Consider the following 24,518-nt stretch of genomic DNA (forward strand, 5'->3'; position numbering starts at 1 on the left):
TCAGCCAGGCATATGCCTGGTCTCAACCATCTCTACCCCCAATATCAGCAAGAGGCAAACTTTCTTGAGGTAGACAAGACTTAGGAGCCTAGTGTTCAGATAAGTACAGAGCAGATTACTCCAGAAAAAGGGAGGTGACAGATGGGTGGCTGACGCCAGAGGGGTGAAGCCGAATGCAGACTGAATTAGTCCCTGCAACCAAGGACAGAAGGTGCTTGGCACGCAGCTCTCACAAGTTATCATTTTAAAGTGTTTGTAGGGAAGCCTTTAATTTGATTAGATCGTTTCCTTAACAGTTTTGTACTTGCGGTTGTTACATTGCCCTGGACAAAAGTGTGATTTGACATCAAAATGGCTGCTAACATGTAGCTTTATAATAAGCCATTTATATATGATAAGATTTAAATTTTTCTGGTACATACAAAAAGCTGAATTATGAATGTATATGTATGTATGAAAATAGGTATACTTTTGTGAGATTACTGAAGGAAAGGTCATCTTCCTTTCATCTCACTTAAAAATATCTGTAATGGATAAGAGAAATAAGGTGTACAACTCAAAAAATTATGTAGTGCATCATATAAATACAATGGTTTGTTAATTTTTTTTGTTTTTACGTGTTTTTTTAAACTTCATTAAACCTGTTATTATGCTTTTAGTACTTAAATTTTTTGAAAGTTGTAGAACAAGACGGGAAAACAAATTTGTATTTTGTGCTTTGCACAGCTTTTGAGATTCAAAGCTACCAGTATTCAACATATGTCAGTTGTAAGCTTACTAGGAGGGCTTGTAAATTCCTTAGTTTGAAAAAAAAGTCTCTGAACTGTAAGGTTTTAAGGACAGACTTGAATGCAGAAGGAGCCACAACAACTTGTGTTTAAAAAATAAATCAAACAGAAAAGTCATACTGCTGTTTGCCAAATTGGGGATAATCACTGAAAACTAATGTGGCAGGAGGCTGTTGCACCCTCTGGCAGAATTTTTCCATCCAATAATAAGTATCTTCTTTCCCTACTGGAACAGGGATGAACTTCCACCCATCTCTGATGTATGGAGTGTTTTAGAGGAGTTTGGAGGGAGCCTCCGCTTTAGGGAGCAGGGAGGATATCAGGGTGTTTTGTTCATGCTTTGGCATTCCAAATCTGATCAAATATAATTTAAAAGCATTTGTATGGGCCTCAAAGGAGCCTCCCAGTTTGCAAATGAAAATCAGTCTTGCTCCTTCCTTCTTTTGGTCCCCCATCCAAAAGGCAAGAGCAAGTCTTGCACAAAAACATGTTTTTCAACCCATTTTTTTTCATCAGTGCTACCTCTTTTGGTTTTTTTTAAGCATAATTTTTTTCCCTTTTTGATCAACTTTTTAGATTCCACTTTTAATTCCTGTTGAAAACTTCTCTTTCATGATAATCTTAAGAAAGGTTTCTGTTGGATAGACTCCTTTCTTTTCAAGATAATTATTTCAGACAAACTGAAAGATGTTAATAAAATTATATGAAACTTAAACTTTAATGAGTCATTAGGTGCATCCTCTCATGTCCTTCCCTTCAACGTGCTGGTAACTGATTAGATTCTAGATTTACTGGGTGCTTCATAAGTAGCAGTGCCAGTCTTGACAGTGAATTTGAGATCAGAGTTTGGCAACCTTGATTTTTTTTTCAGCATTGTGTTTGTTGTTGTTTGGTTTTTCAGTTTTGATTGATTTTTGGGTTTTTTAATGGAAGATGTTTGCATGCCTTTATTTTTAAATAGCAGCCAGAAGAATTTACTTCTTACTTACCTCTAGATCTTTCAGCAGTAAATAATTACCATTCAGTGAGGAAAAGGGTATTTACCTCAGTAAGAACCAACTGTGGTTGAGCGCCAGAGAAAACAGGAGGGGTTTCTTTTTCTGTATGGTTTGGCTGTTGAAAGCAAATTGAATTTAAACTCTGAGTTGACTTAGGTGTTTGCATTCTAATATATGGCATGCATTTCTGCAGTTGTCTTAAAAGATTTTAAAGACTGAAAGTGTGGGTAAAACCAACAAGATGAATTAGTTGCTGGAATGTTTAGTGTGCTCCTGGCTCAAACAAAGGAATTACTTTTTTTCTTTGTGGGTAAAAACAACTTAATGCTTTAGCAGACATATAATTTCTAGACTAATTGCATAGTTTTTATAACCCATAAATGGGTTATAAATTTGCATTATCTGCAGCAGATGCAAATGTTTTCTTCTGAGCCATTAGGCAGCCTACCAGTTTATTCCCATTGACAATGATGGCTGCTGAAGAGGCACAGACATTGCAGGATCAACCTATAAATTTAATTTCTGGCACAGTGGAAGCTCTTCAAAGTGTCTTTTGTTGGCAGAGAAAATTCTTGCAATATAAATAAGTATCTTGCAGCCCGCATTGAAGAGAGATGAAATGAATGTAAGAATATTAATTGGGTTTTGATGAAGTGGTTTTCTCTGGGAGAACAGAACAGAGAAATAATTCAAGAACCCTTTTAAGGCTGCAAGATTTAACTACTTTATATCTTTTTCAAGCAGCCTGTGCTGAACACCATTTGCTATATAAGAAACACTGACTGAATAAGTTGGGGGGTTCTTCTCAATAACTATGCAGTTATTGCATAAAAGAGAGACTGATGAAAAGCAGTACAAACCTATTCTGTTCTCATCCTCTTTTTTTCCTATAAACTGACTTTTTGGAGTTTCCACAAAATTCTTAAAGAATGTCCCATTTTTTGACATGGCAGCTCTCAAATCTGTGTGGAAAAGCTGTTGGTCGTGAACTAGAGCTAAAGTAAATAATTAACTGTGTAACCTCTTCATCTGACACTTAGTGTTATAATAGAAAAATTATTATCACATCTCATTTATTCAGACTAAATTGAATGTATCCAGTGATAATTAAATAGGCAATTTTTAAAATGTTTGCATTTTAAAATCTTTATTTTCTTTTAATCTTTATTTTCTATTAATCTTTTTCTTAATTAAGTGTATGGGGTTCTACAGCCTCTGGTTAGATAGGTATTGGTTGAATAACCTTTTGGAAAGAAATTTGGTGTTTTTCAGCTTTGTTTCACAAAACTAAAGTACTCCTAAGGCCAAAGAAGTACAAAAGATCAGTTGCAACTAACTTTGGTTTGCAGCAAGGAAACCAGTGGAAACCAGAAGGCCAAGGGGGTTGTCTTCCATCTGTGCTGAAGATGCAAAGTCATGCTATCTATAGGAAAAGAAAGATGACATTGCCCTTTAGCCTGGGTTTAATGTAGGTCAGTTGGGTCACCAGATGACATGACTTTAATGGCCAAACTGCTTTTAACAATTGCCTTGGGCAGTGTTTAATTTCACTGATCCTTGCCAGCCTCCAGGAGAGGAGAGAGGAGAAATCCACCTTATCTTTCGGTTTTCACACAGTAATGATTTAATCCTCTTTTGTACTGAAATTTCTCTAATGAAACCTATTACCTAGTACACACTTGTTATAGTTGAACGCAGCCCAAGTTTGTATGAAATTTCAGAATGAGTTGACAAAGAGGTTTGTTTGTGTTCTTGGGCTGATCAGCTGCCATTTTTAAGTTGACCTATGGTTTATTATCTCTCTTGCACATGCAGTATCTTCCTTCTCCCTGCAAACCAGTGTAACAATCAAGCATACTGTAATAACAGAAGAGGAAAGATAGAGCTGAATTGCAGTTGTCCTACTGTTTTTCTATCTGGTTGATGGACTGGAATAGCAGTTCAGAGAATATAGAATGTTCTCTTTTGGAAATATCTCAGTATATATATATATATCTTAGAAAGTGCCTGGATGTCTGTCAGTTTTGTATAGATGCTCTGAATGGGCTACTGCCCAGAAACAATGCCATTAACGTGCTATCTTAATGGTCTGTAATGGAGGGGGGGAAAGACAAAGAAAAGCAAATGTTGAGGCATTAATGGGGGAAAAAAGGAAACCAAAGCAAAAAAAATTATTCTGCCATGCGCATGCATCTTTAGGATACCTACATCTTGAAGGTCATGTGCAAATTTGTCTCCTTCCTCTTGCTTTTGTGATAACACATATTAAGAGTGGAAAAATACAGAGAAATAAATAAGGTCAATCCAAGTGTAGAACAACTACTATTATGTAAGGAATAACTACATTGACTAGACTTCAGCCCTGCAAGTCAGACAGCTGAGGTCCATAAAATACTGTGGGGCAGAAGGTGAGAGCTGTTCGTGTCTTCTGGAGGAAAAGAACTGAGGAGCATCAAATGAAATTAGCAGGGGCTGTGCTGAATGCAAACAAAAGGTGATAATTGCCAGTGTGAGGTGGGTTATCACACTCCTTTCTCAGGTCCCAGGCATGGTGTTTTCTAAAGCAGCTGGATAAATTTATGGTTCCTGTTAAATGAGCCTTGAGCTGCAGATCAGTGCAGGTTGGGAGAATAGTTCAGATACTTACGACTACAGGAACATCACGGAATTTGTGTTCTTTGAGTATCTGCTGTTGGCCACTGTGTGACCTAGGAAATGAGGCTTTTAGTCTGACTTCTAGGTGTGTCTGACTTTTAGGTTGATCTGACCCCTCCATTTCTCTTCTTTGATTAGTGTGGGCCACAGTGTTGGGTGAGGTGGGCTGTAGAAAGTGTTCCAGGTCTGCTCTATGCTCACAGTGCATTTTCTGCAGGCAGTGAGCCAGATGAAAGCAGCATACAGGTGTCTTGTCTGCACCATGTTGGTTTGATAGGTAATAAAATTAAATATTAACAAGCAATTCCAGGGGTGCCAGAACTGAAGAAGCTAGTTTCCTAAAGATTTGTCTCTTTCTTTGTTAGTAAACAATAATTTAAAATTTTTTCTGTATTTAGGATCAGCCCTTCCAATGGCTTCCTGTTTTACTGCCATTACAGTCAAATGTCCTGCCTAACTAGCTAAGTTTCCTCATGAATATTGAGAAAATGAAATATTTTTCAGAGCTCTGTTCCTCTGTTTCATTTGAATGGAATTGTGGGTTTCAGAGGTGGTTGACAGAAAACATGTAATATGAGCCATGTTTCTCTTGGAAGCCAGGCAAACAGAAATAGTGCAAAATAATTAGAAATAATACAAAAAAGCCAAAGAATCCTTCATCATACCGCAAAGTAGTAATAATATAGTTGAAAAATCACATGAATATAAAAAATAGATTAATGTTCATCTTTCTAAAGTTTTGAGTGTAATGCAGGTTAGTTCAATGCTCATGGCTGTGCACAGGAGCAGTGGGGTATGTGTGACATCCTATTTTTCTTACATTATTTAGTAACTGACACACGCTGTGTTCTTGCTGGTTGTTAACAGCATGTGAATTATGAGGCCAAAGGGGTCTCCCTCATGACAATGGCTAATGTTTGCAGAAATGCAAAGGTCATGATCATGACTACTTTTTTTTAATGCCAACTGGATACCAATGACAATTACTGAACTAGACAGTTCTTAAAGGGTCAGTTTATTGACTTATCTTCCCTGCTTTGGGAGGGGTGATGGAATCAAAGCAACTGCCTGGCTTCTGTTCTGATTTAAGTGACTTTAGCCTTGGATAGTTTTCCTTTATGTTCCCATGAAAAATGAGAGCAACTCCTTCACCAGTTTTTTTTCTTTTTTTTTCTGTGAGGGGCTACTTGATTAGAAATATTATTGTCATCTTTAAAAGAGAAAAGCAAATGAACTTCTTAAAACATATTTTGTGGTTTTGAGATAACTTTCTTTTCCTTCTAACCTCTAGTTTAAACTTTAATGGAGGAAAAAAACTTAGTGGTTTTGCACTTACAGATTGTAAGTAGTGACTGTAGTGTACTTTTTAAAAATGTTTTTTAAACAAATATGATTATTGACATCTTCAAGCTAAGCCCAGGATGTTAAATAAAGCTCTTTACTTACCTATGGCTGAAAATATGTGAATGAATAGTTTTGGTTTTCTAACAGACAGAATGTGTTTGGAGGAAATTGCAGCTGTGGGACAAATGGCCATGGGTTGTATCTTCTCTTTCCCAGCTCAGATGTTCAAAACTGAGTGTCCATGAGCTTAAAATTGTTTCTGAATTAATTCCTCTGTAATGCAGTGACCTTACATGTGTGGGATGCTGAAGTCTGCACTGCAGTATGTTCAGTTACCCCTCACAGTGATTAAAAATTTGAAGTGGAGACATGAAGGCTGTTATTTGTTGCTTTGAAAACCATACTTTCCAGTTACTGTGCTGAGTGATTTCTGGAGTAGTAAAATCCTAGACTAGTATTTTGAGAGAGAGCAGGTCAGACATCAGGAAGTTGAGTCACAGTTGGAGTGGACACAACCCTAGGAAGTATTCTCCTTAATAGCTTGAGAAGACAAGAGGTATTAGATGACCTAATCTTTTTCCTGTGAAATTTTTGCTGTTGTGACTTTATTTTCCTGGTTGCCAAGACTAAATGTGGAGGTCATCTTTTTTCTTTTTTTTTCTCTTTTTTCTCTCTACGCAGGAAAGTTTCATCAACGTGCAGCTGGTTAGTTTGAACCTTGCCTGAATTTATGGCCTTCTGATGCAGGTATGGTAGGAATATGGTAGATGTGATACTAGAACTTAATTTTATCAGCTTACAAAACTGTTGATTAATTACTAAAAAGAAGACTTTGGCTTTATGATAAGAATCTTTGTCTCAAAAGAGGCTGGAAATTATGCAATCAATGACTTTGTGTTTGGTAATAGCAACTCCATATGAAATTTGTCTGAAGTTAAAGAAGTTGGTCTAAAGCCAGATGTATCAATGCAACAGCGTTGCATTGAATGTTCTTGTTTGCCTCCCTTTGGGAGCTGGGGAGTAGTGGTGGCAAAATGAAGGTTAAAAGTCTTGCCAAGGTTAAAACAGGCAGTGAAGGAAGAGTCGCTTTCAAAAACAAATGACAGGAAACAGCAAATACCTTTCGACAAATTATATTATTTTATTGTCTTAAACAACTATAGGTGAAATTTATAATCTGCTGAGATTTGCAAGTGGTTTCTGTGACACAATTTAGTATTCTAGTGCTTTACCAGACTTCAGTCATATGGCTGAAACTTTGGCTTGTTGAACAGCTGTTGAAGGCTATTCTGTGCCCTTAGTTCAGCTGTTTGCAGTTTTTGGCAGCAGGCACATAGCTGGAGCAATTGCTTTTCTTGCAGAAGGGAAAATACTGTGAAAACATTGTTCTTGATTGGTTTTGGTTTATTTATTTATTTATTTATTTTTAATCCTTGCTGTCTAATTACTTTGTACTTGGCAGGAGTAGATTTAATCTTGAGTTTACATCTTTGCTGTCTCTTCAGAAACTAGCCAAAGCTATTTAAGACCAAAAACTTTGAGTTTATTCATGCTCAGAAACTTGCTCATGCTGCACTGCTAAAATTCCACCTCCCGTATGGTTCTGTTACAGCCTTTAGTTGTACCCCCTGATCCTTACAACCCTTCTGAAGTTAACACTTTGAAGCTGAGGAGGTTTTTAAGGGTGGCTGTTGTGTGTGTGACTGTATGACTTTACTGGCTGGATTTAGGCGATGTGTGGTGGAAGATGGTGAGGAAATGGAAATCATCATGGGGGGAGTAAACAAGGAGGCTGAGAAAGATAGGGAGTCTTGGAGTGAAGGATATAGAACAAATTGAGAAGGAGATTGGACTGGCCATAACTGATTCTGAGGGCTTTGAAACTAAAGGGAAAGCAGATGTTAAAAGAAATCAAGGTTGGCTGGATGAGGAGGAAGTGTTTGAGAATCAGAAAGGGAAGTGAAGAGTGTTGAAGGCAAAGCTGGGTAGTAAGACTGAGAATGTGTTGACAAGGAACCTGAGAACTGCTGAGATGAGGGGGGGAAAAGGGTACTGAAACCAAGTGTTTCTAACAGATTTATATACAAATAGGCAATATCATTTGTAATGAGTCATGGGATGATGGGAGAGAGTTGCTGAATTGGGATAAAATTTCAAGAGTGGGATGAAACCCCTGTAGAATGACAAGAACCGGCACAGTGTGGCCTAGAAACAGGATTCAGATTAAGAAAAGGGACTGGTCTGGAGTTTGACAAAACAGCTGGGAGTGGAAACAGTAGGGTTATATCAGAATAATATGTTTCCACAGAAATTTATCCATTGTAATGCCTAAAAAAAGGATCCAATTTTTTTGGTCACTTTTCTGCCGTGTTTTGGGCTGACCCTGGCTGGACACTAGATACCCACCAAAATCACTCTATCACTCCCTTCTTGAGCTGGATGGGGAGAGAAAATACAGCAAAAGGCTTGTGGGTGGAGATAAGGACAAGAAGAAATCACTCACCCATTGCCATCAAAATAGACTCCAGTTGGGGAAGTTAGTTTCAATTTATTACTAATGAACTCAGAGTAGGGTAACGAGAAGTAAACCCAATTCCTTAAACACCTTTCCCCCAGTCCACCCCTGTTCCTGGGCTCAACATTATGGGTCCCCTCCCACTCAGAAGTAATATTCTGTGATACTTCTCTTCTTGCTCCCCTGCAGCAGCACTATCAGTTCATCACATGTTGTCTCTGCCATTCCTTCCTCCTCAGGGGAGGACTTCTCACACTCTTCCCCTTCTTCTCCAGAGGGTCCCCTTTTCACAGGGTGCAGTCCTTCAGGAACAGACTTCTCCTGTGTGTGTCCTTTATGGGGTCACAGGTCCTCCAGAAAATCTGCTGCAGTCTGGGCTTCTCCCTCCATGGGCCCACAGGTCCTGCCATGAGCCCGCTCCAGTGTGGGTTTTCCAAGGGGTCACCAACTCCTTTGAGTAGTGTTTTGGGCCCTCCATGGGCTCCGGATGGGTCTCTGCTCCACATGGAGCTCCACTGGCTGCAGGAGCACATCCTGCCTCACAGGCTACAGGGGGTTCTCGGTTTTTGTCTCCTGAGCCTGGGGCACCTCCTCCCTCCCCTTCTTCCATGACCTTGGTGTCTGCAGAGCTTTTTCACTTCTTCTCACCCATCTTCCCAACTGGAGTTGCAGTAGCACATAAACTTTTCCCCCTTCTTAGCTCTGTTATGCCAGAGGCACTACCATGGTCACTGATGGGCTTGGTGTTCTTCTGCAGCATGTCTGTCTTGGACTCCACTGGCATGGGCTCTGTTGGACACAGGAACTTTCTAGCAACTTCTCACGGAAGGCATCCTTGTACCCTTCCACCACCACAACCTTTCCACACAACCCAAATACATACTGTCAGTAAACATCATAAATCTTTTCAGTGACAGGGTCTTGCCTCATTACTGGTGTTCCACGTGAAGCACCTGACTCAAGGAGAGGAACTCCAAAGAGCTTTGCTGCTCCCGGCGGACAGGCAGACACAGGAGAAGTGAGCCACCACAGTGTTCTCGCTGATCTGTGGGAATACTGGTTTGACTTCTGCTTGTCTCCATGAAAACAGACCATCAACTAATGGTTGCCCACCTCCTCCCCTGTTTGCGGGTTAATTATCACCACAGATACTCACAGCAGTCTGATCACACACTGCTGGAGCCAGGACGTTGGTGGGTTTGGCTTAGTTGTTGGGTCAGGCTGTGGCTGGGATAGAAAGGAGGTCACATCAGGGTCAGGAAAACCCAAGGTCAGAGACCAAAGAAGTCCAAACACATTAATCTTGGGGGCAAGGCAGGGGTGTGGATGCCCGGCTGTGATGTGGAACGTGGGAAGGGCCGGTGTGCCAGAGTAAGCATCAAAGCCCAGAGGCTGGGCTGAGTCTGGACTCAAACAACACACCAGAACACAGGAATGCTGAAAAAGGAGGCTGGTGAAGCAGGATGGTTGGGAATGAGTCCCAGACTATCAGAAAGGCGGATCAAGGATTAGATGTAGAAATTGCAGCATAATACATAGTTTTAGGAAAATTGGCAAGCCCACAGAAATCCTTCTTTGAAGATCTACCTGCCACTCTGATGGTAGGGCTGAATTTGGGGCAGCTGTCAGGTGGGGCAGCACAGTGGGGGACTCCTTTCATAAGAAAAGTTCAATCAAAGCACCCTTGTAAAATGTTTTTGTGTTTTTTCCTAACTTACTGCAGATGCCTAGGCCTCACTCTGTATGGAGCTTGTTCCACAAGTGTGTTTGTAATGTGTGGTTGTTTCCTTGTTTTGTCCTGGGTATGGCAGGTACACAGACAGAAGATAAATACTTTTATGGTGAAATCACATTCTGAGCTCTGATTTTACAAAGCTTTATGAAGAAGGTCCTGAGAACACAGTTAGGAGAGTAAAATCTGTTCTGTGGGAAACAACTGAAGCCACAAATTATTACAATTATACACTTGGCTGTTTCAGAAAATTAGAGTTACTGACTTTTCATTGAGGAAAATAAGGAGGTGTGTGTGCAAGCTGGTCTGAAATGTTGAAAGAAGAAAAAGTAATTAGTGAGGTTTCATGTAGGTGAAACCAATCTCACTTAGGAAGGCTAACTAGCCCCTCATTTTCATGACTGTAATAAACACTCATTTATTCCTGGCTGCTGGCAACATAAAGTAGCTGAACAATTAGTGTGGGATGGGCTCATCTGTGGGTGGCATGTGAGGTAATACCAGTCATTCCTGAGGGGAATACTCATACCTAGCTACCTCTATTTTTACCACCAGTAGAACACTCAGTGGACGGGAGTTCTGCCCCTCTGGCTTCAGGGTAGCCAGAATGGAGCAAATGTGGGTTTTGAATCTGAATTTCCATGGGATTTTGGCTCAAACAAATCAAGTGGCTTGCACTGCCCTCTGTAAGGTAGAATTCAGGTAGAATTAAGCTTAAAAACTTGTATAAATAAATGAAAATTTACAGTTTTTGAGATGTGGGAATTCTGTTGACCCATTCAATGTTAATTCAGTGCTCTGCATTTGGAAGGAGAGAAAGTAGAGACAGAAGTGACTTGATGTTCCTTCAGACCGTCTTAGTGTATAATGCAGGTCAGAGGAGTTTCCCAGTGGTTTTCATGCTAAATCTTGGAACACAGGAATGGTATAATAATTTTATTTGATTTAATTTGGTTTTCCATCTCTTAAATTTAATAATTATCATTGGCTGTTTGTTTGCCTGGGTTTTTTAACTTTTGAGGCACACACAAGGTGCTTTCCTACAACTTGTTTCACAAGACTAGATGATATTTTGGTGTATGAACTTTGAGATTTTGTGGGTTTAGGGTGAGGTTGCCTTAAAAATGTAATTTTTTGCTGGTATATCAAACTGAATCTGAGAAGCATTTCTGTGTTAAATACAGTTAGCTTTATTTTCAAATATTCTTTCAATTCATTTATTTCTTCCTTTCTTTTCTCCTCCTCCCAACTCCACTCCCTGAACTCTGGGAAAAGCCTATTCATTTGTAAAGCTTCAGTCTTCTTTCAGGGCTGGTATTTTGGGAGGGCAGTCATACTGTCAGTTGTAAAGGGGCACATCAAAACCTGCAGTTTTTATTTCTTTTTTCTACCTAGTGGGGTCATCCTGCCTGGTTTTGGTGCAGAGTGTAGAGTGTTGCACAGGATGGGATGGAGAAGGGAAACAGTGACAGAGTAATATACAGTGCTTAATTTAATAAAATTTGGTTTTCTGTTTTAAAGCCTGAATTTTTATTTTGTCCTTTTTGTAACACTGGCTTTAGAGGAACATTTAAAATAGTGAATCCATTTTCTAGGTTTAGAGAAGCGTTGTTTATTAGGCAGCAGTTGCAGGCAACTATAGCAAATTTTTTGTGCCTACACACAGTTTAATAAGGTTCTAATGACAGTAAATTTTACTAAAATATTTAGTATTACTTAGGAGAACTGCCAATCCACAAATTTCCTAATTATGAGGACGTGCAGTTGGTGCAGCCACCGTTTGCTGTATCTCCCCCTGCCCCCTCCCCTTTGATTTACTAATAACTCTGATTCTCTTGAAAATTTTCTTCCTTCCCCACCCAACAACTGCTTTATAGCTGACAAAAATAAGCAATTTCCTAGCCTTATCCTCTACCTACAGAGGTCATAAAAATTGCTAATGGAAACGCTGTTGCCTTCTGTTGTGTGATTCTAATAGGAAACGGATCACTGCAATTTATGGGGTACTTACCCTTTTCGGTACATGATGAATGGCTCACTTCAAATGATGTTTCCTCATTGATTTCCAAGTATTTATCACCAGAAAAGACAGAGCAGGAAGAACAGCATTTAAACATGAAGTTGATTTTGAAGATGTTGTCTTTTCACTACGGTGTGAATTCATGGCAATATAGCATTTGCTGTAGTAGGGAAGCAAAAGATGTGAAGTCAGTTCTTTACATTGCTCTTAAGATTAGGTCTCTAATTAGGTCTCCCACTTTTTGTTATGCTGTATTAGCTTTCTTGCCTGTTCTTTGGTAGGGAGAGTGAGAGGCTTACTCTGTGTAGAGGTTTTGCTCACATTCTGCCTATTTGTTGCCATGTTCTTGAAACAAGCACATATGATATTTATATGTCAATAGTCTCTTTGCTGTCAAGCTTTTTTGGATATTTTCACTTAATTCACAGGAAAATCTATATGCAAATAAATTCCATGTAATATTTAGAAGGTGACTGAAATACTTGTGTTGGTGTGATGTTGGTTTATTTTGCTACATGAAGTATTAGAAGAGACCCTCTGAATCTGTTCCATTTCTGTCTGGTTGGACTGGACTGAATCAAAATAAAAACCATCTCTTTAGTGCCTGCAGTGTTCATACAATCTGTTTCTGTGTGTTGCTGCATGAATCACTGGGCAAAACCACAGTAAGCAAGGTAGGTCATGGGCAGATACAATCCTACAAAATATGTTTGTTTTTAAATTGCCAAGAGTAAAAAATTGATACATCCCTGTTCCAAGTAGGATAACTTGCTTCAAGAGAAGCATATTGCAGTTTTGCAGTTTGTAAGACTGGCTTAAATGTCATTGACTTGACAGTCTTTGAATACTGCAAATGGTTATAGCTATTCAGTAACTAAAATTTTAATATTTTTAAATGGTAAGGTTAAAACTTGTTTGCATTCTTCATTTCCAGAGTCCAATACTAGATAATTAGATAATATGCTAGCAAAAATGAGACTGTGTTGGTTAGAAAAAAGCGGGGAGTTTCACTAGTCTCTTCTATAGCTACTACTGCAATTAGGTTTATTATTAAATGGATATAAACTGATTTTCCATTAAAGAACTATATGAAATTATTGATGTAAAATGCACCTATTCCAGAGAACTTATAATAATTTTAACTTTTACTATGTAAGAGAGCATCTTTATACTATTATCTCACGTTATTTATCTGCTTCTTGAGATTAAAATTTTGCTCTTTTCTTTCTTATTGTAATGTGATTTACAAATTTTTAGTTTCAAGTCATAATGCAAACAATAGAAGTGAAGAATAAAATCTGCAGATGACAAGTGTGCAGTTTCCATTTTTTTGTCTTTTTCTGAAAGCTGTGTTGAGTAAATCTCTGAAAAAGCCACCAGGCTGCCCGTGGATGTCTGACAAAAACCACTCTGTATTGTCTGCTTCCATTGCCATGATTTATAGAATTGGTCTTCAGATGTCTCTAGTGTAAACATACTGGATGTCAAAAGAAAACAAGTGAAGACTGTCATACCTCTCTGATCATATTTGCTCTAAAATGGGCTTAGTATAATGCACAATTTCTCTCTACATGAAAAAGCACTTTTCTGTAAAACCTTCCTTTTCAGCTGTCCTTTCCAAAATCAGCATTATCAAGTGTTCTGTTCTTAACTTCACCTGCTTTCTCATGCCACACTGCAGTTGCTTTCAAAAGAAGAACTCTCATACTTGTGAGATGTTTCACATAAAATAGCAACAAAAAACTGGTTACCAGCCTTGCAGAACTCTAGATTATATTGGTCATGTTCTGGGCTAAAAGTTGTCCTATAAAGGGTTTCCTCAGTTCTCCACAGTGTTCAAGTGGAGCCACCACAGTCAGTGATTAATCTGCATTTCTGTTGGAAACTGATGTTAATTGGTTGGACACTGGGTAATGGTGTGAAAAATAGGTCCAGCTTTAAATCTGTGTAATATTGGAACATAAAAGATAATTGAAATAGTATCTTCAAAACACAGAAATGGTGTCTGACTTGTTAGAAGGCAAGGAATAACGATATTCTTTATCTTGGGTATGTGTTAAGAGAAAGGGAAGGAAAAAATATAGTTGTTTACTGTACTTCATTTCAGTTAAAAACAAGCATTATTCAATTCAATGTATCTGCTTTTCTTTGTAACTTAGGGTTTGGTGTACATGCTTGAGGGGCAGAGGACAAAATGTACTTTTTGAAGATAAGAAATGTTCTAAATGATGAGAACAACATGCACTGAACAAGCACAAATCATTCAGATACCTCTCTAAATTGCACATGTTGAATTTAAGTGACTCAAAATTAGGTTGAAGTAACAATCTAAAAATACATAGAACCTCTTTTTTCTAAATCCTGCTTTTAGAATTTATGTTCTTATTGTACATCAAAGAGCTGTTGACGGCAAGTCTCTAAATGACTGGCCCAAATCTGAGTTGAATCATATTTTGGAATGAGCTGTTCCTAGTCTTTGTTCTTCTGAACCACTTTCTTGTCTCTGAAAACGATAAACATCTATATTTCCAGTCTTGCCTCTTGCTCTTGGTGGTGGCATGGCCTGCATTGGAAATCTCACATCTGGAGATCTGACATTTTGCTGCAGCTAATGAGCGTCTGAATCTTGATAGTCACAGAGCTGGAATGGGCTTGTTTGTAAGGCTGGAACAATGCTGGTTTTGGATAGTGCTGGTGAGTGTTGCTGGAAGATCTGTCAGTTGGGATTTCAAAACAAGGGCAATTGGAATAAAATGGTGACAGAATTTTAATAAAGTTAAAATTGCTTTAAGAGTGTTCAAACTTATTTAACAGGTATTTTTACCTTATTATCTGCCTCACACTGTTAATATGTAAATTTAAGAGCTGATTGCAAAAGAGATTATGCAGGTTCATGAAGTGTTTTAGCAGTACTACCCAATTCTTTCATTGCCTTTGCTGTAACTCTTGGTAGAGCTTCATGGAAACGCAGACCTCACTGAAGAATATTGACCTGAATTATTAACACCATGTATGGCTAAGAGTAGTCCTATGAAAGCTTTGGATATAACTTGGTTTTTCTTCAGCCAAATAATTTAAAATAATCATCTTAAATTATAAATCAGTAGTTCGTAGAGTACTCTGAAAACCATTTATATTGCTGTTTGTCTTTTAGAGCACAGGTGAGAGAGACTCATAATTGAGAGGAATCATGTTTTCTTTGGCAATTCTAGTGGAGGGTTGTTTCTTGAGGTCTTTTATGGAAATAGAAATTAAATAGGTGACTTAACAAAGTTGTGTTATCTCTAAAAACAATTATACTTTACTACTGGTCACGGTTGAAACTCTTTTTTTACTGTAGTCTAAAAAGCATTAAGTTTTTTTCATTGAAGCTGAATGTTTGAACAGAGGATTCTGTTGTAAATGAGAATTGCTTATTGTTTTGAGTTTCAGAAGGGCAGATTGTATTTAATGTCTGCTGGCTGTGTACCACAGACAGTGTGAGCACTCCACTGGGCTTCCTTCTTCAGGTGCCAGGTTCTGCATTGCTAGAAGGAACAGCTGTGGCTGTGAGCAAAAAGTCAGAGGAACTTTCAAAATTCCAGTTTGTTCCTCGCTACTTAGTGCTGTTAAATAAATACCAACTAAGCCTGTTTTATGTACTGGGCTTTTATCTGTTTATTCTATGCCTTGTTTTTCTTTCTGTGTTGTTTTTTGCTCTATCTGAAACAAGTGGTATGTGTTTGCTGTTTAGTAACTTGTAGTTTCCCTACTTTTATTTTGTGGAAAGTCAAAACTCCTGCCATATAAATGAGTTGCACAACTTGTCATGAAACTTCATCACTGTCAGTTGCCTCTAGTACAGAAATACATTTTGTTTCCAAAAATGCAGACTAACAAGTATTTGCATGTTTAGCGCTCAGGTACCTGACTTTTATTTTTATGCATCAGAACTTAATCACAAGCTCAGTAAAATTCTCTGCTTGGATAAAGCTGACAGAGGTTCTTGCCCATCAGTATAGGGATGGAAAGTCATGTTCTTTGCTCTGTGAAGGGAAATGATCATATCCTACAAACAGCTGACTAGTGAAACCCCCCTCAGAGGGTCAGCAGGGAGAAAATGTCATTCAGAATATTCTTTTTCAATACTCTGAGGAGTCATTCAGCTTCAGGATGGAGCTTCACTGCTGGAGTCAGCTTTTCCTTCAGTGCTTCTTCAGAGACTCATATTACACCTACAGCTCCTGGTGTTAATAGGACTGCACCTCCCTCTATCTGCAATTCAGACATCAGGATGGGAAGAAGCATTTGATCTGGTTAAACCTTGTCATGGTGCCGTAAATGATGACTTAGAATCTTAAGCAAGCCAGAAAGTACTAGTGGAAGTTGTTAGTAAAGAAGCAAGCAGTCTTTATCCATAGCTTTTTCTTCACTAGATTGAATTCATTGCCCAAGTGCCCTTTGGCCTCATCTTTCCAAGGGAATTCTGTGTTTCTAGTGAAGAGAACCTTGCATTCAAACTCTGCTAGCTGGTACCTAAGTGCCCAAGAGGTATTTAGCATAGGGAGGAAAATGTTTTGTACTCAGTGTTGTGACTATTAGTTCAACACAAAAGCATCTACAGCTCTGCTCCATTTGCTTTAAATGAATGTGCATGTGCTGACAATCTTCTGCTTAATATATACAGGGGAATAGCACCAGTACCAAATGCACTGTCTTCTTTTAAAGTGGCAGTTTACTATAAGGAATTTCCAGTTTGCGAATGTCCTGATCCATTCTAGCATCATACAGAAAACCCACAGACATGGTATTTCTTCACATGTTTTTTCAGTGCAGTGCAAAGGTACCCTAACGTGACTGTTTAGAGAAAGGTTGGACTGGGATAGGCACTGACCCCAGGACAGCAAGGAGCTCCATGTGAGCTATCCAGTCCACTGCTCAGAACATGATGCCCTCAAAGCTGCCTGCAGCTGTGGGTGGGCTCTTTCTGCTTCTTGAGCTGCCTCCTCCCTCCAGATATCTTTGCTCTGCGTGTGCTGGGAAGATACAGCCTAGTCAGGGCTGTAGGTCAGCTCCGTGCTTTGTTAACAAAAGAAACAGACTCAAAGGCATGTCTTATCTTCACAGGAGCTGCTGCAGGTCCCAGTGCTCTCCCATTCCACCACTGGGGGAGAGCTACTCCTTTGTTTTCAGGCATGGAATGCAAAATTCATCAGTCAGATACTGAAATGGTTGTATTTGCTGTTAAACTTCACCTCTGACTGACAGCCATTCACCTTGCTTTTGGGTTTTGCAAATAGGAAAGGGAATACAGACCAGTTGGATGTACAATGCTAGTGATTCTTGCATAGTTGGAGTCTCATTGAAAATAACCCTTTGCAGTTCTCTAGTGATCTTTAATGCCCTTGTCCAGTTCCTGTGATGCAGTAATACTCTATACAGTGGCAGTAAACACTTCATAAATTTTTGCCACTGATTTGACAACAGAGAGAGGAAATGTTCAGCTGAGGAGTGGAGAGCTTTTATGGACAGAAAGCTCTGTGATCTCTACTCCAGGGAATTCATGTTTGCCTGGCCTGGGCATTTTTAAAGCTTGCACTTACCATTTATTGATCTACGTTTTTCCCCCCTCTAGTCTGACTCAGCATTCCCAGTTTTAAGAAAATAGGTGGGACTGCAATCCAGAAAATATGCATTATTATTTCTGAGGCAAAAAAGATGGCTTGCATATAGAGGAATACAGCTTTTTTGGTAGTTCATCCTAGGGAAATGGGGAAGAAAGGAGATGGTCTTACTTGCATTTTCACATCCCTTATATGACAATATGCATTAGTAGTGTTGGATATTTGGATTAGAGAATAACCTCAAATTTTGCACCCTGAAGTTCCAGTATTCCTTTTGTTTTTCATAGCCTTGCGTTTCACGGCCCTTGTGTTCCTCTGGACTCTGATTGCCTAGCTTTCCTTCTCTGTGTGTCATCAATTCCAAACTAGTCCCTTCCAGTGTAGAAAGTCTCCTTCCTTCTTTAGCAATGTGCAGCAGAGACCACCCTGCTTCTTCAACTTATGTTCCTTTAGCTTCCCAGCTGGCATCCTCCCTGCATTTAACCACAGGTCTTGGGATTTGGATGGTCTCTTCACCCATGCCAGTGTTCCCCATCTCTCCTTCATCTATCCTGCTGGCACAAGGACCTAATGGACTGTTGATTCTTAAACCCAGCTGGGGAAACTACATGAGGAAAAGTAGGAGACTGCAGGTGGCTCTTCCTATTGTTGTCTCAACATCTGCAAGCATAAAATGCCAGTGAAGAAACAGGGAGGTCTTCCTCCTTACAGTATTCTTGAGAGAAAGAATGTGTAGTTTTTTTACACTTGCTCTGACATAAATAATATTTAACTGCTCCAGCCTGGTTGGTATCCCTTGAAATTGCATGCAGTTTATGGCAAGAACACCATGTTCACTTTTTGAATGGCTAATTTTACTCACAGAGATAAATAGTGGTAGTTGTTCTGGAATAAATGAATGAAAGAAGATTGCTTGGAGGACTGGTCTGGGCCAGATAGCACAGGCAGCTATTTTTGTGGAACGGTAAGTCCTGAATGAATCAGTCAAGGTCAGAATGGTGTAGTTAAACCCAGCACTTACCAAGTTCCTCTGACCCAGATGAAGGTCTTTTTCTTGGCAACTTCAGTAAGAAAACACTGGCTCTTATATGGCTCTGCCTTGGTTGTTCCATTGGTGAGACACAGATTGTGGTCTGATTTATATTTGAAACTAATATACATTTAAACTGAGTTGGACTTGCCCTGGCTGGCAACAGTTCACAGAGTGCCATGCCCTGGTCCTCTGTGACCTGGACTGGCTTCCTCTATGACCAGCAATTATCAAAGAACTGAGAGTTTTTAAAAGGTACGATTAACACAATGTCTACCCTTTATGTAAGTATAGAAAATAATTAAGTGAGCATATAATTATGCCCAAATATTTTCCTTATCTTTTCGGGAAGGTGAGGGAGATGAGTGGAGAGAAACCACAAAATTTATATATATATATATATATATATATATAATATGTATATACGAAAAATATGTATTTCTACATGCAAACAGTGATTTATACATTGAGTATCTGTTTCTGAGAAGTGTGCAGAATCTTCTTTACATCAAGACACCTGTGCTTAAGTTACACCACATCAGTATCCTCAAAGATATGTTACCAGTGTGGGGTTTGGTGTATTTTGTAGTGTATGGTATCCTCCTTTAAGGATCCACTGTATAATGTTTTCCCCTCGAAAACTGGAATTTCTCACAATCTTAACAGTAAGATATGTTAGAATTTGGGGTAAGTAATGGAAGAGGAGGAAATTTCAACTGCTTTGTGAGAAAAATTATTAATTAGGAGTACCTAGCAGGCCCAGGAAGAGAAGGAAAGTGTGTGATCCTGCTCACAAGGGACAGTGAGAAGGAACTGTAATTCAATTCAGAAAGCATAATCTGTGCAAAGCTTTTTTTCTTTACAATTTCTGCTCTTTCAGTGTGCAGTAATGCTGACTGTCTCTACAATTTGTCTGGATTTTAAATCAGATCAGTGTAATTAGCTAACTTTACTTATTAGCTTGAGCTGACTCTAGGGGCACAATGGTTGAATTGGTTGCCATTATATTTGTTTAACTGCTGTAAAGTAAGATTCTAACAATAGGTTCCTACACTTAAATAGCACTGTCGAGCACTGGTGCCCTATCAATCAGTCAGACCTCTCCCTCCTGCTGTCTGCTCTGATAGACAGTTCTGCTGATGGGGGGACTCTGGAAGAAGAGATCAGGAAGAAGGGATGATGGATAAAGACCATCTCCTGTCCTGGGAGGAAATCAGAAAAATCCTTTCTTTGACTATCAACAAGCTGCTTTGTCAAGGTGTCACAAGATTAATTATGCTCCTGCAAGAGGAGAGAGTGGCTGTTTTCCGTGCCGGTTTTGGTGTAATGGGGTGGCATTCTTCTGAACCATGGCAGAGAATTGCAAAGAAAGAGGCTTAAGAGATTTCAGCCCCCTAACATCACTGTCCTGTAAGCGTTTGTAAAGCTCTTAGGCACACATCCACAGTACTGTGAAGTTCTGCCAGTGATTGATTAATCAAAGTGTTTGTTCCGAGTGCTGTATGGACTTGATCTCGTGAAACATTTGGTGCCAACTGCTGTTAAAGTCTGTCAGCATTATTGGTACTTGGGACTCTTTATATAGAATAAGCTTTCAGCAAAAAGATGCAGAAAACTTTTCCACAGCATAACAGTGAACGTGAAAACATGCAACCACTCACTAGTTTTTGGAGTTTATAAATCAATGAAAGAGAAAAATCTCCAGTAAGTGTTTGGAGTATTTCATATTGAAGCTGAGCAAATCTACTTTGTGTTTTCTTTTATCCATTATCCTTTTGTATGTTTTTGAATAAATGAAATATAAAGTATAATAAAAACTAATGATCTTACATTTTGAATTAATCTTTTTAGGAATAAATTTAATGTGCTAGCTTTAATTCTGAGCAGATTAGATTTTGGTAAAAAAGAAAAAATGGGGTTTTTCTTAGAATAAATCTAAATCGTAGACTTTAAGAAATTCACTAGTTGAAATATGAGGTCATTTTAACTAAGTCACTTGATGTATTAAAAGAGTATCTTCAAAAGCTCTTTAAATTTTGAACAACTTATGTCAGTAAAAGGACTCCTTCCATCTGGCCTGATCTGTCTAACTTAATCCCATGCTCAGATGAAGAAGAGCATTTTTTTGTAATCTGCTAATTTGATACAGTTTTGCATTTTTTTCTAGAAAGAGTCAAGTGTTGAGTTAATAAAATGGAGAGTTAAAGAGCCACATGACTTTATTAGTTGTGGTTTAAGATGTTTTGAACTCTAGTACACTGTAGTTGAAACTGTAACAAAACCAAACATTTTAAACATGACTGTGCCTGACCTTGAAATGCTGCTGATAAAAGCTAATGCTGTTAAATTGCATGCCAAATTAACCCTCATTTCCAAATGCTTTGTGTGTGTGTTTCCTGTAGGATAGGCTTTGATCCTGCCAAGCAACACTTCTTTTACAATCAGTTATTTTTTAATGAAGTAAAATCAATGAACAAGTTTCAGTAGCTGATTTCAGCGGTAGTGAAATGAAATGTTTTGTTTTACATCTTTCTGCCACTGTGCTTGGTGTGTTGTGTCAGACAGCTGACATGATACAGTGTTTTTGTGTTGAGGTAATGGTGATTTTCATCTCGAAACTTTATTTTGATGTGTGTAAACCTTATCAAGGATTACAAGTTCATGTGAGAAAGGCACAGGAAACTGGCTAATAGACTGGCCAAGGAATACTTTCTGAAGCAGTCTTTTTTTAAGTCTTACTGAGGCTTAGCATCAGTAAAGTGGGGATTTAATCTAAATCAAGAGAAAAAATGGTAATTGCCTCACAAGTGTTTTTTCTTGAAGCATCCAGGTTCACATCATTTTAGCAGTTGTCCGTTTTGGAGTGTTTGGTTTTAATTCAGAAGTTATGTTGCAGGAGCATCAGTCTGTGCAATCTACGGGTTTTTCATTTGCATCTTTTGAGGAATTCAGATTTCGTATGAGATTTCATGGGATATAATCATGTCTCTTTTTGGACCAGCAGGCCTTGTATGTCTGGTGGTGTAAACTCCACTAAAATCAGATAACAGGCATGAGCAGAAACTGCTCACATACAGATACTGGCTTTCTGTTAGTTCTTGTCTGTTGAGGACCTTGAGTGTTCTCTTTTTAAAATGGAAGTGGCTCTTTTTAACCTCTGACAAATGAACTGCCATCTGCATAAGTTCATTTGAGGGGGACATTATCTTCCTGTGTGAACTTTGGTGGGAAGTGCTTTCAGGCCATAAAGTGAATCACTGGTCTCCCTGGGCTGGAGCTGATATCTTGGTCTCTCTCCCTGGCATCTCCTCCAGGATGTTTAGCTCCTTGTCCTCTGTTATGTGTCTTTTCTCTGCCTCTATGCACAAGCCACTCATACCATGGCTGTGTCCTGTGTAAGGTCTCTGACCTAGCTGTATTACTTTTCATTCGGAGAGGGAAATACCACGGTTCAAGCTTCCATCTTCACCACATCAGGATTATGTTCATTGCACTGGGCAGATGTCTCCTTGTGCCTGGTCTGTGTGGCTGTTGTTTTCTGAGTTTCACCTTGATTGTGTTCCCTTTCTTTTTGCACTCCTCTGCCAGCTTTTTCTTTTTTTCTTTTTTTGGTCTTTATAATGTTAGACCAAGGTTTTTATCTTTTCTTTCAAGGCCCTCAAAAAAATCTCCAAACCTTGAGGGTTTTTTCTCTCTGTTATCTGCTACTTGTTCCCCTTTGTTATTGAGATGTCCACCCCAGTGCCTCATGGGGCAGGTGGCCTTGATCCAGGGCCAGCTGACTTTGATCCAGGGCCAGCCCAGCACTGGTGAGCCTTGTTGGGTGCCCACTCCCTGGCACCATCTCATTTGAGCTTTTGCATATGCTGAGACATTTTGGGTGCAGGAATGGAGTTGTGGCTGCATGGAGCCCACTCAGACAGCTCCCGAGCCAGGGTGGAAGAGCCTTCTCCAAGCCAGAGGTGGCCAGCTGCTGCACCAGCACCAGCCCTGCTCTGGGAAGGGCTTTTCTTTCACCCTGGTTCTGACCTGACCTTGCTGCTCTCAGGAGAGCTGCTGAAGCATCTCTGCTCTGTGGTCCTGCTCTCTGGAATTGGATTTTCCTGTCAACCAGTGTATTCCAGCACTCATTTCTCTGTGTACTGGGGGTAACTGTATTCCTTTGTGTGGCCTGTTGGCTCGTGTGGATGCCTGGGGAAGCAGCCAGTCTGCAGGTCAGGGCAGCATATTTCCCAGTACATGTACTGCCAGCTCCAAGGAACACAAACTATTGGAAACTATATTGTGCTTTACCTTCATAAAGGTGCAGGCTATTTTAGAGACTTGTGGGGGTGGGGAGGTGTGAAGAGTGGGGAGGATTTTCCAAAGGCTTTGGGTTTTTTTGTGAGCTTATAAAGCATCATCCCCTTTCCAACTCTAAATACAAGAATTAACACTGCTCCAGCACAGTAAACTCTGGTGCCCAGCTGTTTCTTTATGCAAGCCCACATGGCTTTCTGCCTACTTTGTAGGACCCTGGATTTGCCTCCAGGAAAATCCAGGGGCAAGGTTTCCAGTTTGTGCCTGGTGATGGGGATTTGCAGTGATGTGAATGGAAGCAGAGGGGATGCCTTGCCTCTGGAGCAGCAACAGATGCAGCTCGTGGGCGAGTGGATTGCTCAGGGCAGTGCTGAGGTGCTGTGGAAGGGCTGCCTGGAGGTCTGGTCCAGCTCCTGCTCCTAACAGGTCTGTTGCCAGCATTTGTGTTAGAGGAGGTTGAGAAGGTGATAGGCTATAACCAAAGATATTGCTGTATTATAGCAGAGAGAACCTTAGGAAATGCTAATAGCAAGAGGAAGAGGTGATGGGTTTGTTGTTGCCTCTTTTTAGCAGCATTTCTCTGAGAATTTAAGAGAAAATGAATTCTGCTGAAATCACCTTTTCTTCACCTCTTACTGGCTCTTGAAAAGCCTGTGCTCCCTGAGCTGTCCACACAAACACACAAATAATCCAAAGAAAAATCCAAGTGCACAAGCTCCAAGGGATAGTTAAGCATGTCTAAAAAAATCCTCATCGCTGCTATTATGTTAGAGGGCAGTTGTTTCTGAGTAAACTTGATTTTTTCCCCACTTTAATACCTGAAAAATGCCTTTAATCTATCCCTAAGGAAAATGTGATAATTTCTAAATAACTAACTAGAAGCTTTTTGAAGCCTAGAATATCTTTGTTGTTCTCCCTGTGCATGTTTTCCCGAGACTAAGGGCTTTGTTAAGATGTAGAAATAATATTTAGAAAGAGATAAGGTATCTGATCTTGCTAAGTCCTATACTTTTCTGTAGAAATTCAAGGTAATTGAAGATGCTGTTTATTCATTTTAAAATTGTGTGTACAGCAGATAAAAAGTGAGCTTCAAAAGAGGCTGTTCTGGAAAGGAAGTAACTTGAGAAAAATGGACAATTGAACAGGAATTGGTTTTTTAGCTTTCCTTTGAGCACAAAGCGTTCCTGTTACACTTGCTGACCTACCTGTCTCACCATTATTTCAGAACGTACTTATTTTCTCTTTGGTATTTTTGTCTTTCTATTCTTGGAGGAGTAATGTGCAACATTTACCTGGTACCTGACAGCAGATCAGTCACATCTCTGCCTTCCTAAATGAGACTCTTTCTGTCTAATACTATTTTGGTTTTTTCAAAGAGGAGAACCTGTATTTTTCTATCTTGACAGATTAATGGCCATGAATGACACCTTGCAATAAAATCAGCATTCTGGCACAATCCCTGTTGGCCCTTTTGTTATTTGCAGGGTAGGAATCCCTGATCACCAGGTTGTTTTCTGTGCAAACACTGGGAGAA

General features: G+C 39.4%; 1 protein-coding gene across 8 annotated transcripts in view; it reads left to right on the forward strand.

The window, feature by feature from the left end:
- Positions 1–24,518, forward strand: part of GREB1L (GREB1 like retinoic acid receptor coactivator) — a 132,909-nt gene that overhangs the window by 20,218 nt on the left and 88,173 nt on the right. For 6 of the 8 annotated variants that reach the window (XM_064705951.1, XM_064705956.1, XM_064705955.1 and 3 more), the window contains exon 2: positions 6,467–6,532. The exons of the other annotated variants lie outside the window; for them this stretch is intronic. The gene's annotated coding sequence lies outside the window, so the exon portion shown is untranslated. The remainder of the gene's footprint in view (positions 1–6,466; positions 6,533–24,518) is intronic. 8 annotated transcript variants of the gene reach the window in all.

This window comes from Zonotrichia leucophrys, chromosome 2 (assembly GCF_028769735.1).
Source record: "Zonotrichia leucophrys gambelii isolate GWCS_2022_RI chromosome 2, RI_Zleu_2.0, whole genome shotgun sequence".
Lineage (NCBI taxonomy): Eukaryota > Metazoa > Chordata > Aves > Passeriformes > Passerellidae > Zonotrichia > Zonotrichia leucophrys.